Below are 11,274 nucleotides of genomic sequence, written 5' to 3'. Positions count from 1 at the left end.
GAGGCGAGGGATGGGGCGGGAAGGCCCCAACGGCTAGACGGAAGAGGCTTCAGGGCCACCTCGGAATGGTCCAAGCATCGGACGCGCTTGGGGCGACTGCCAGTGCCAACCCCTTATCCCGCGATGCGTCCGATACACAGATGGTTCCAAGGCGGCCGAGGAGCCTCACCGCATAGCAATCGGGGGTGCGAGGCGAGGGATGGGGCGGGAAGGCCCCAACGGCTAGACGGAAGAGGCTTCAGGGCCGCCTAGGAATGGTCCAAGCATCGGACACGCTTGGGGCGACTACCAGTGACAGCCCCCTATCCCGCGATGCGTCCGATACGAAGATGGTTCCAAGGCGGCCGAGGAGCCTCACCGCATAGCAATCGGGGTGCGAGGTGGGGGATGCGGCGAGATGGCCCCAACGGCTAGACGGAAGAGGCCACAGGGCCGCGTCGGAATAGTCCAAGCATCGGACGCGCTTGGGGCGACTACCAGTGACAACCCCTTATCCCGCGATGCGTCCGATACGAAGATAGTTCCAAGGCGGCCGAGGAGCCTCACCGCATAGCAATCGGGGTGCGAGGTGGGGGATGCGGCGAGATGGCCCCAACGGCTAGACGGAAGAGGCTGCAGGGCCGCCTCGGAATAGTCCAAGCATCGGACGCGCTTGGGGCCACTACCAGTGACAACCCCTTATCCCGCGATGCGTCCGATACGAAGATAGTTCCAAGGCGGCCGAAGAGCCTCACCGCATAGCAATCGGGGTGCGAGGTGGGGGATGCGGCGAGATGGCCCCAACGGCTAGACGGAAGAGGCCACAGGGCCGCCTCGGAATAGTCCAAGCATCGGACGCGCTTGGGGCGACTACCAGTGACAACCCCTTATCCCGCGATGCGTCCGATACGAAGATAGTTCCCAGGCGGCCGAGGAGCCTCACCGCATAGCAATCGGGGTGCGAGGCGAGGGATGCGGCGAGATGGCCCCAAAGGCTAGACGGAAGAGGCTGCAGGGCTGCCTCGGAATAGTCCAAGCATCGGACGCGCTTGGGGCGACTACCACTGCCAACCCCTTATCCCGCGATGCGTCCGATACACAGATAGTTCCGAGGCGGCCGAGGAGGTGGGGGATGCAGCGAGATGGCCCCAACGGCTAGACGGAAGAGGCTGCAGGGCCGCCTCGGAATAGTCCAAGCATCGGACGCGCTTGGGGCGACTACCAGTGACAACCCCTTATCCCGCGATGCGTCCGATACACAGATAGTTCCGAGGCGGCCAAGGAGCCTCACCGCATAGCAATCGTGGTGCGAGGTGGGGGATGCGGCGAGATGGCCCCAACGGCTAGACGGAAGAGGCTGCAGGGCCGCCTCGGAATGGTCCAAGCATCGGATGCGCTTGGGGCGACTACCACTGCCAACCCCTTATCCCGCGATGCGTCCGATACACAGATAGTTCCAAGGCGGCCGAGGAGCCTCACAGCATAGCAATCAGGGTGCGAGGCGAGGGATGCGGCGAGAAAGCCCCAACGGCTAGAGGGAAGAGGCTTCAGGTCCGCCTCGGAATGGTCCAAGCATCGGACGCGCTTGGGGCGACTACCAGTGACAACCCCTTATCCCGCGACGCGTCCGATACACAGATAGTTCCAAGGCGGCCGAGGAGCCTCACCGCATAGCAATCGGGGTGCGAGGCGAGGGATGCGGCGAGAAGGACCCAACGGCTACACGGAAGAGGCTTCGGGGCCGCCTCGGAATGGTCCAAGCATCAGACGCGCTTGGGGCGACTACCAGTGACAACCCCTTATCCCGCGACGCGTCCGATACACAGATAGTTCCAAGGCGGCCGAGGAGCCTCACCGCATAGCAATCGGGGTGCGAGGCGAGGGATGCGGCGAGAAGGACCCAACGGCTAGACGGAAGAGGCTTCGGGGCCGCCTCGGAATGGTCCAAGCATCGGACGCGCTTGGGGCGACTACCAGTGACAACCCCTTATCCCGCGACGCGTCCGATACACAGATAGTTCCAAGGCGGCCGAGGAGCCTCACCGCATAGCAATCGGGGTGCGAGGCGAGGGATGCGGCGAGAAGGACCCAACGGCTAGACGGAAGAGGCTTCGGGTCCGCCTCGGAATGGTCCAAGCATCGGACGCGCTTGGGGCGACTACCAGTGACAACCCCTTATCCCGCGACGCGTCCGATACACAGATAGTTCCAAGGCGGCCGAGGAGCCTCACCGCATAGCAATCGGGGTGCGAGGCGAGGGATGCGGCGAGAAGGACCCAACGGCTAGACGGAAGAGGCTTCGGGTCCGCCTCGGAATGGTCCAAGCATCGGACGCGCTTGGGGCGACTACCAGTGACAACCCCTTATCCTGCGACGCGTCCGATACACAGATAGTTCCAAGGCGGCCGAGGAGCCTCACCGCATAGCAATCGGGGTGCGAGGCGAGGGATGCGGCGAGAAGGACCCAACGGCTAGACGGAAGAGGCTTCGGGTCCGCCTCGGAATGGTCCAAGCATCGGACGCGCTTGGGGCGACTACCAGTGACAACCCCTTATCCCGCGACGCGTCCGATACACAGATAGTTCCGAGGCGGCCGAGGAGCCTCACCGCATAGCAATCGGGGTGCGAGGCGAAGGATGCGGCGAGAAGGACCCAACGGCTAGACGGAAGAGGCTTCGGGTCCGCCTCGGAATGGTCCAAGCATCGGACGCGCTTGGGGCGACTACCAGTGACAACCCCTTATCCCGCGACGCGTCCGATACACAGATAGTTCCAAGGCGGCCGAGGAGCCTCACCGCATAGCAATCGGGGTGCGAGGCGAGGGATGCGGCGAGAAGGACCCAACGGCTAGACGGAAGAGGCTTCAGGGCCGCCTCGGAATGGTCCAAGCATCGAACGCGCTTGGGGCGACTACCAGTGACAACCCCTTATCCCGCGACGCGTCCGATACACAGATAGTTCCGAGGCGGCCGAGGAGCCTCACCGCATAGCAATCGGGGTGCGAGGCGAGGGATGCGGCGAGAAGGACCCAACGGCTAGACGGAAGAGGCTTCAGGGCCGCCTCGGAATGGTCCAAGCATCGGACGCGCTTGGGGCGACTACCAGTGACAACCCCTTATCCCGCGACGCGTCCGATACACAGATAGTTCCGAGGCGGCCGAGGAGCCTCACCGCATAGCAATCGGGGTGCGAGGCGAGGGATGCGGCGAGAAGGACCCAACGGCTAGACGGAAGAGGCTTCAGGGCCGCCTCGGAATGGTCCAAGCATCGGACGCGCTTGGGGCGACTACCAATGACAACCCCTTATCCCGCGACGCGTCCGATACACAGATAGTTCCGAGGCGGCCGAGGAGCCTCACCGCATAGCAATCGGGGTGCGAGGCGAGGGATGCGGCGAGAAGGACCCAACGGCTAGACGGAAGAGGCTTCAGGGCCGCCTCGGAATGGTCCAAGCATCGGACGCGCTTGGGGCGACTACCAATGACAACCCCTTATCCCGCGACGCGTCCGATACACAGATAGTTCCGAGGCGGCCGAGGAGCCTCACCGCATAGCAATCGGGGTGCGAGGCGAGGGATGCGGCGAGAAGGACCCAACGGCTAGACGGAAGAGGCTTCAGGGCCGCCTCGGAATGGTCCAAGCATCGGACGCGCTTGGGGCGACTACCAGTGACAACCCCTTATCCCGCGACGCGTCCGATACACAGATAGTTCCGAGGCGGCCGAGGAGCCTCACCGCATAGCAATCGGGTTGCGAGGCGAGGGATGCGGCGAGAAGGACCCAACGGCTAGACGGAAGAGGCTTCAGGGCCGCCTCGGAATGGTCCAAGCATCGGACGCGCTTGGGGCGACTACCGTTGCCAACCCCTTATCCCGCGATGCGTCTGATACACAGATAGTTCCGAGGCGGCCGAGGAGCCTCACCGCATAGCAATCGGGTTGCGAGGCAGATTATTGGGAAGGGAACCCCCTGGGATGCGGCTCAAGCAGTGCCCAAAGGGACTGGAATGCGGAATCACATCGAGAGACCCAAATGCTATACGAGGGCTCAAATCGAATTATCGATTTGGCCACGACATGGACGCATCGGAACGACTACCTTTGCCGAACCACTCGCAATTGCATCCATACCGAAACCAATAGACATTTCCGTTAGAGCCCTCGCATAGCATTCGGGAATCTCGCATGCCCCTCTAAATCGACCAATGCTGGCGCTCAATGAAAATCCGAGCGCTACCACCGTTCGAGCGCCAGCATTGGTCGAGTTAGAGGGGCACGGGGGAGAATGCTCCAGTCAACACCTCCCCTATATAAGTTATTTGTCCGATTCTCGCACAACCGTAGTCTGCCTCGTCGAATCAAACAACGGTCCCAGATTCCGACTTCCGTTCCGTAGAGACCCAAAAGCTAGATGGAGGCTCGCAAGAAAGAGAGTCGGCGCATAGCAATCGGGTTTCTCGAACGTTTAGGGACCGAGCTCACTTGCGGATAGGGCAAAATCCGCCAAGCAACCCAAAAGCTAGACGGGGGCTCGAATCGAATCGCCTAGGCGGCCACAACAACGACGTGTTGGATCGACTACCAGTGCCAAACCATTCAGCAAGACTAGTCTGTGTCGAGGCCGGATAGAGATTCTCAGAGAGCGCCCGCATAGCATTTAGGAGACCTGCCGCGTCCCTCACACTCGACAAATGGTGGTGCACGTTTATAAATCCGAGCGATCCCAACCCTTTCAAGCACCAACATCGGTCGAGATAGAGGGGCACGGAGGGGGCTGCGTGAGACAACACAGTCCCCTATATAAGTTATTTGTCCGATTCTCACACATCCGAAGAATGGTCATCAAATCGGACAACAGCCCAAACTTCCGACTTCCGTCCCAGAAAGCCCAAGAGCTATCTAAAACGTTCATGGCCGGAACTCGATCGCGGCTATACCAGTCCGCCAAGCAACCCAAAAGCTAGACTGGAGCTCTAGTCGAATCACCTCTGTGGCCATTGCAAGGACGTGTTGGAGCGACTACCATTGCCGAACCATTCCGCAGGTCGAGTCCATACCAAGGCCGCATAGAGATTCACGATGAGCTCCTGCATAGCAATCAGGAGACTTGCCGTGTCCATCACAATCGATAAATCCTGGTGCAAGATTTTTGCATCCGAGCGCTCCAACCAGTCGAGCACCAGCATCAATCGACATAAACGGGCACGGGGGGAGGATGCTCGAGAACACTACCTCCCCTATATAAGTTATTTGTCCGATTCTCAAGCAGCCGAAGTCTGGTCATCGAATCGGGTCAAAGACCACAACTTCCGACTTTACCCACAATGCAAGTCATCGAATCGAACATCGGCCCCCGAGTCGGACTCCATGCGTATGTCAGGTCATCGGACCCAAATTCCGCCTTCCTGCGCATGGCGGGCCATCAATATCAACTCGGTCATCGGACCCAAACTCCGCCTTTTTGCGTATGGCACGCCTTCAAATCGGTCATCGGACCCAAATTCCGCCTTCCTGTGCATGGCGGGCCATCAACATCAACTCGGTCATCGGACCCAAATTCCGCCTTTCTGCGCATGGCACGCCATCAACTCGGTCATCGGACCCAAATTCCGCCTTCCTGCGCATGGCAGGTCATCGGACACAAATTCAGACCTCGCCAATATGCCTACGTATCGAATCGGTCATCGGACCCAACTTCCGACTTCATCCATACTGTAGGGTCTTTGAGGTTGGCGCGGTGCGCTCAACCCAGGGAGTCGACCCATCGAAGCATACACCTCCCCTATATAAGCTATTTGTCCGATTCCCACACCTGTGTAGTTTGCACCTCTGACCAGGACATCGACCCCAACTTCCGAACTCGACTGCAACGACGGCACCAGCGCCTTGGTGCGCACCTTGCGACGCACAGTCCCAACATTCGCCTTCCTGCACATGGCAGGTCATCGGACCCAAATTCCGACCTCGCGAGTATGCCTACATATCGAATCGGTCATCGGACCCAACTTCCGACTTCATCCATACCGTAGGGTCTTTGAGGTTGGCGCGGTGCGCTCAACCCGGGGAGTCGACCCAACGAAGCATACACCTCCCCTATATAAGCTATTTGTCCGATTCCCACACCTGTGTAGTTTGCACCTCCGATCAAGACATCGACCCCAACTTCCGAACTCGCCTCCAACGACCGAACCAGCGCCTTGGTGCGCACCTTGCAACGCACAGTGCCAACATTCGCCTTCCTGCACGTGGCAGGTCATCGGACCCAAATTCCGACCTCGCGAGTATGCCTACATATCGAATCGGTCATCGGACCCAACTTCCGACTTCATCCATACCGTAGGGTCTTTGAGGTTGGCGCGGTGCGCTCAACCCGGGGAGTCGACCCAACGAAGCATACACCTCCCCTATATAAGCTATTTGTCCGATTCCCACACCTGTGTAGCTTGCACCTCCGATCAGGACATCGACCCCAACTTCCGAACTCGACTAAAAAGACCGCACCAGCGCCTTGGTGTGCACCTTGCAACGCACAGTGTCAACATTCGCCTTCCTGCACATGGCAGGTCATCGGACCCAAATTCCGACCTCATGAGCATACCTACTAATCGAATCGGTCATCGGACCCAACTTCCGACTTCATCCATACCGTAGGGTCTTTGAGGTTGGCGCGGTGCGCTCAACCTGGGGAGTCGACCCATCGAAGCATACACCTCCCCTATATAAGCTATTTGTCCGATTCCGACACCTGTGTAGTTTGCACCTCCGCTCAGGACATCGACCCCAACTTCCGAACTCGCCTGCAACGACCGAACCAGCGCCTTGGTGCGCACCAAAAGTGCGCACTTTTGGAGGGCACTTTTCTGCGCTCCAAAGGTGCGCACTTTTGGAGGGCACTTTTTGGAGGGCACTTTTCTGCGCTCCAAAGGTGCGCACTTTTGGAGGGCACTTTTTGGAGGGCACTTTTCTGCGCTCCAAAGGTGCGCACTTTTGGAGGGCACTTTTTGGAGGGCACTTTTCTGCGCTCCAAAGGTGCGCACTTTTGGAGGGCACTTTTTGGAGGGCACTTTTCTGCGCTCCAAAGGTGCGCACTTTTGGAGGGCACTTTTTGGAGGGCACTTTTCTGCGCTCCAAAGGTGCGCACTTTTGGAGGGCACTTTTTGGAGGGCACTTTTCTGCACTCCAAAGGTGCGCACTTTTGGAGGGCACTTTTTGGAGGGCACTTTTCTGCGCTCCAAAGGTGCGCACTTTTGGAGGGCACTTTTTGGAGGGCACTTTTCTGCGCTCCAAAGGTGCGCACTTTTGGAGGGCACTTTTTGGAGGGCACTTTTCTGCGCTCCAAAGGTGCGCACTTTTGGAGGGCACTTTTTGGAGGGCACTTTTCTGCGCTCCAAAGGTGCGCACTTTTGGAGGGCACTTTTGTGCACTCCAAAGGTGCGCACTTTTGGAGGGCACTTTTCCTGTGCTCCAAAGGTGCACACCTAGGTGAGCACCTTCGACCACACCTTGTAGCACACCAAACTCTGACTTTCGACTTCATCCGCAATGCAGGGTCTTTGAGGTTGGCGCAATGCGCACAACCAGGGGAGTCGACCCATCAAACCCAACACCTCCCCTATATAAGCTATTTGTCTGATTCTCATACATGCGTAGCCTGCAGGAGCAATTAGGACATCGACCCCAACTTTCGGCTTCTAAACGAAAACAAGGTCTTTGAGGTTGGTGTAATGCGAACAACTAGGGGAGTCAACCCATCAAACCCAACACCTCCCCTATATAAGCTATTTGTCTGATTCTCATACATGTGTAGTCTACAGGAGCAATTAGGACATCGACCCCAACTTTTGACTTCTTAACGAAAACAAGGTCTTTGAGGTTGACGTAATGCGCACAACCAGGGGAGTCGACCCATCAAACCCAACACCTCCCCTATATAAGCTATTTGTCCGATTCTCATACATGTGTAGCCTGCAGGAGCCATTAGGACATTGACCCCAACTTTTGACTTCTTAACGAAAACAAGGTCTTTGAGGTTGGCGTAATGCGCACAACCAAGGGAGTTGACCCATCAAACCCAACACCTCCCCTATATAAGCTATTTGTCTGATTCTCATACATGTGTAGCCTGCAACAACGATTAGGACATCCACCCCAACTTCTGAATTCGTCTGCGTTGACCGCACCAAAGGTGCACGCCTTGGTGCTCACCAAAATCCGACTTCCGACTTCTTCTGCTATGCGGGGTCTTTGAGGTTGGCGCAGTGCGCACAACCAGGGGAGTCAACCCACCGAATGCAACACCTCCCCTATATAAGCTATTTGTCTGATTCTCATACATGCGTAGACTGCAGCAATGATTAGGACATCCACCCCAACTTTTGACTTCTTAAACAAGACAGGGTCTTTGAAGTTGGTGCAGTGCACACAACCAGGGGAGTCGACCCATCAAACGCAACACCTCCCCTATATAAAGCTATTTGTCCGATTCTCATACGTGTAGTCTGCAGCAGCGATTAGGACATCGACCCCAACTTCCGAATTCGTTTGCATTGACCGCACCAAAGGTGCACGCCTTGGTGTGCACCCTGGAGTGCACTTTGGTGCTCACCTCGGTGCACACTTTGGTGTGCACCTCGGTGTGCACCAAAGGTGCGCACCTTGGAGCGCACCAAAGGTGTACACTTTGGAGCGCACCACATAGGGTCTTTGAGAGGTTGGCGCAGTGCGCACACCAAGGTGGGTGTTGAGGTGCGTGCCGAGGTGGGTGGGTGCTAGGGTGCGCTCCATGGTGGGTGCCAGGGTGGGTGCGTGCTAGGGTGGATTCCAAAGAGGGTCATAGGGTGGGTGCCAAGGTGGGTTGGTGATATAGTGGGTTCAAAGGTGGGTACTAGGGTGGGTTCCAAGGTGGGTCACAAGTTGGGTGCCAGGATGCGTGGGTGTTAGGTTGGGTGCCAAGGTGGGCTCCTGCGTGGGTGGGTGCTAGGGTGGGTTTCAAGGTGGACGCGAGGGCGGGTGCCAAGGTGGGTAACAAGTTGGGTGTTAGGATGGGTGAGTGCTAGAGTGGGTGCCAAGGTGGGTGGGTGCTAAGGTGGATGCCAAGGTGGTTCACAGGGTGGGTGGGTTCTAGGGTGAGTTCCAAGGTGGGTCACAGGTTCAGTGCTAGGGTGGGTGTCAAGGCGGGTGTCGAGGTGCCTGGGTGCTAGGGTGTGGATGCCAATGTGGGTCATAGGGTGGGTACTAGGGTGGGCTGCAATGTGGGTGCCAAGGTGGGTAACATGCTCGGTGGGTTCTAAATTGGGTGCCAGGGTGGGTGTGCACCCACCTTGCCCGAGGTGGGTGCCAAGGTGCCAGTGTGGGTGGGTGCTAAGGTGGATGCCAAGGTGGGTGAGAAGGTGGGTGATAGGTTGAGTGGTAGGATGGGTGGGTGCCAAGATGGGTCACAGGGTGGGTGCAAGGGTGGGTAGGTGCTAGGGTTGGTGTCAGGGTGGGTGGGTGCTAGGTTGGGTTCCAAGGTGGGTGCGAGGGTGAGTGTCAAGGTGGGTCACAGGTTAGGTGCTAGGATGGGTGAGTGCTAGGGTGCAAAGGTGCCAGGGTGGGTGCTAGGATGGGTCGATGCTAGGGTGAGTGGCAAGGTGGGTCCACAAGTGTCAAGGTGGGTGCCGAGGTGGGTGCCAAGTCGGCGACTGCTATGGTGGATGCCAAGGTGGGTCACGGGGTGGGTGCCAAGTTGCTAGGTTGGGTTCCAAGGTGGGTGCCAACGTGGGTGCTAGGGTGCGTGGGTTAAAGGGTGTGTCACAACGTGGGTGCCAGGATGGGTGCGCACCCACACTGGCCAAGACGGGTGCGGGTGCAAGGTTGGGTTCCAAGCCCGGTCACAGGCTGGGTGCTAGGATGGGTGGGTGCCAAGGTGGGCACCAGGGTGGGTGCACCCACCCTGGCCAAGGTGGGTCACGGGGTGGGTCCTAGGGTGGGTAACGGGGTGGGTACTAAGGTGCGTGCCAAGGTGGGTCATAGGGTGGGTGCCAAGGTGGGCACCAGGGTGGGTGTGCACCAACCCTAGCCAGGGTAGGTCACGGGGTGGTTGTCGGGGTGGGCGTCAAGGAGCCAAGGTGGGTGGCAAGTAGCCAAGTTGCGTGCCAAGGTGGGTGTCGGGGTGGGTGCCAAGGATCCAAGGTGGGTGCCAAGGAACCAAGGTGGGTGTCTGGGTGGGTGCCGAGGTGGGAGCCAGGGTGGGTCCCAAGGTGAGTGCAAAGGTGGGTGCCAGGGTCAAGGTGAGTGCCAATGTGGGTTCCAAGGTGCCAGGGTCAGGGTGAGTGCCAATGTGGGTTCAAAGGTGCTAAGTTGGGTGCGAGGTTGGGTGCGAGGGTGGGTGGGTGCCAAGGTGTGCTAGGTGGAAGCCCGGGTGGGTCGGCATCCCATGGGTGTCGAGTTGGGTGCCTGATGGGTGCTTCTTGTCAAGTTTTAGTCGTCGGGACTCATTTCGAGCCTTAGAGGTCGTTTCTTGTCCGGTTGCCCTGTCTTCGACCTGGGAACCCAATTTTGGTCCTCGGGTCCCATTTTTTTTTGTCTCGCATCCCACTTTTGGCCTGTGGCCTTTTCGGGGTCGATTCTCGCTTTGGGCATCAGAGCATGTTTCTTCTCCTAAAACCCAATATTTGTTTATTAAGTCTCGGAACACATTTTTGTTCTCGTGGACCCATCATGGGTCTTGGAACGCATTTGTGGTCCTTGGGTCCCATTTTGCATCCCGAAACTTGTGTTTTGGTGCTTGATCCCTATTTTGGGTGCCCACCTTGCACCAAGTGCGCACCCGGGGCAAACCGAGCGCCTTGGTGCACCGGGGCAAGATCGAGCGTGCACCCGAGGCGCCCCGAACATGCACCAAGGTGCACTCGGCCCACATGTGAGCGCAGGTCGTTGCGCCCGAGGTGGTGTGTGGGCACCGCGTTGCAGACGGGACACTGCACGCACACGACGCCCCCTCCAGGTGCACGCACGTAGGCCGGGCCGGGTGCACACCCGACGCCCTAGCAAGGTGCGCGCACCCGGGCAGGGCTCACACTTGGCGAACGGGGCGCACTTCGCGAGGGAGGGTGTGCACCTCGACGGGGGTGGGTGGCCGGGGTGGATTCGCACGTGGGTCGCGGTTTGCTAAGTACACACTGCGACAAGCTCATAACGGGTGCGATCATACCAGCATTAGTGCACCGGATCCCATCAGAACTCCGCAGTTAAGCGCGCTTGGGCCGGAGTAGTACTGGGATGGGTGACCTCCCGGGAAGTCCCGGTGTTGCACCCT

The 11,274-nt window shown here is 58.6% G+C and overlaps 1 non-coding gene across 1 annotated transcript; it reads left to right on the top strand.

The window, feature by feature from the left end:
* The first annotated feature begins 11,155 nt into the window (after positions 1–11,155).
* LOC131869239 (5S ribosomal RNA) lies at positions 11,156–11,274 on the top strand. The gene has a single exon (XR_009367631.1). It is a non-coding gene; the product is annotated as a 5S ribosomal RNA (ribosomal RNA).

This window comes from Cryptomeria japonica, unplaced genomic scaffold (genome assembly GCF_030272615.1).
Source record: "Cryptomeria japonica unplaced genomic scaffold, Sugi_1.0 HiC_scaffold_240, whole genome shotgun sequence".
NCBI lineage: Eukaryota > Viridiplantae > Streptophyta > Pinopsida > Cupressales > Cupressaceae > Cryptomeria > Cryptomeria japonica.
This window is presented reverse-complemented; position numbering and strand designations above follow the sequence as displayed.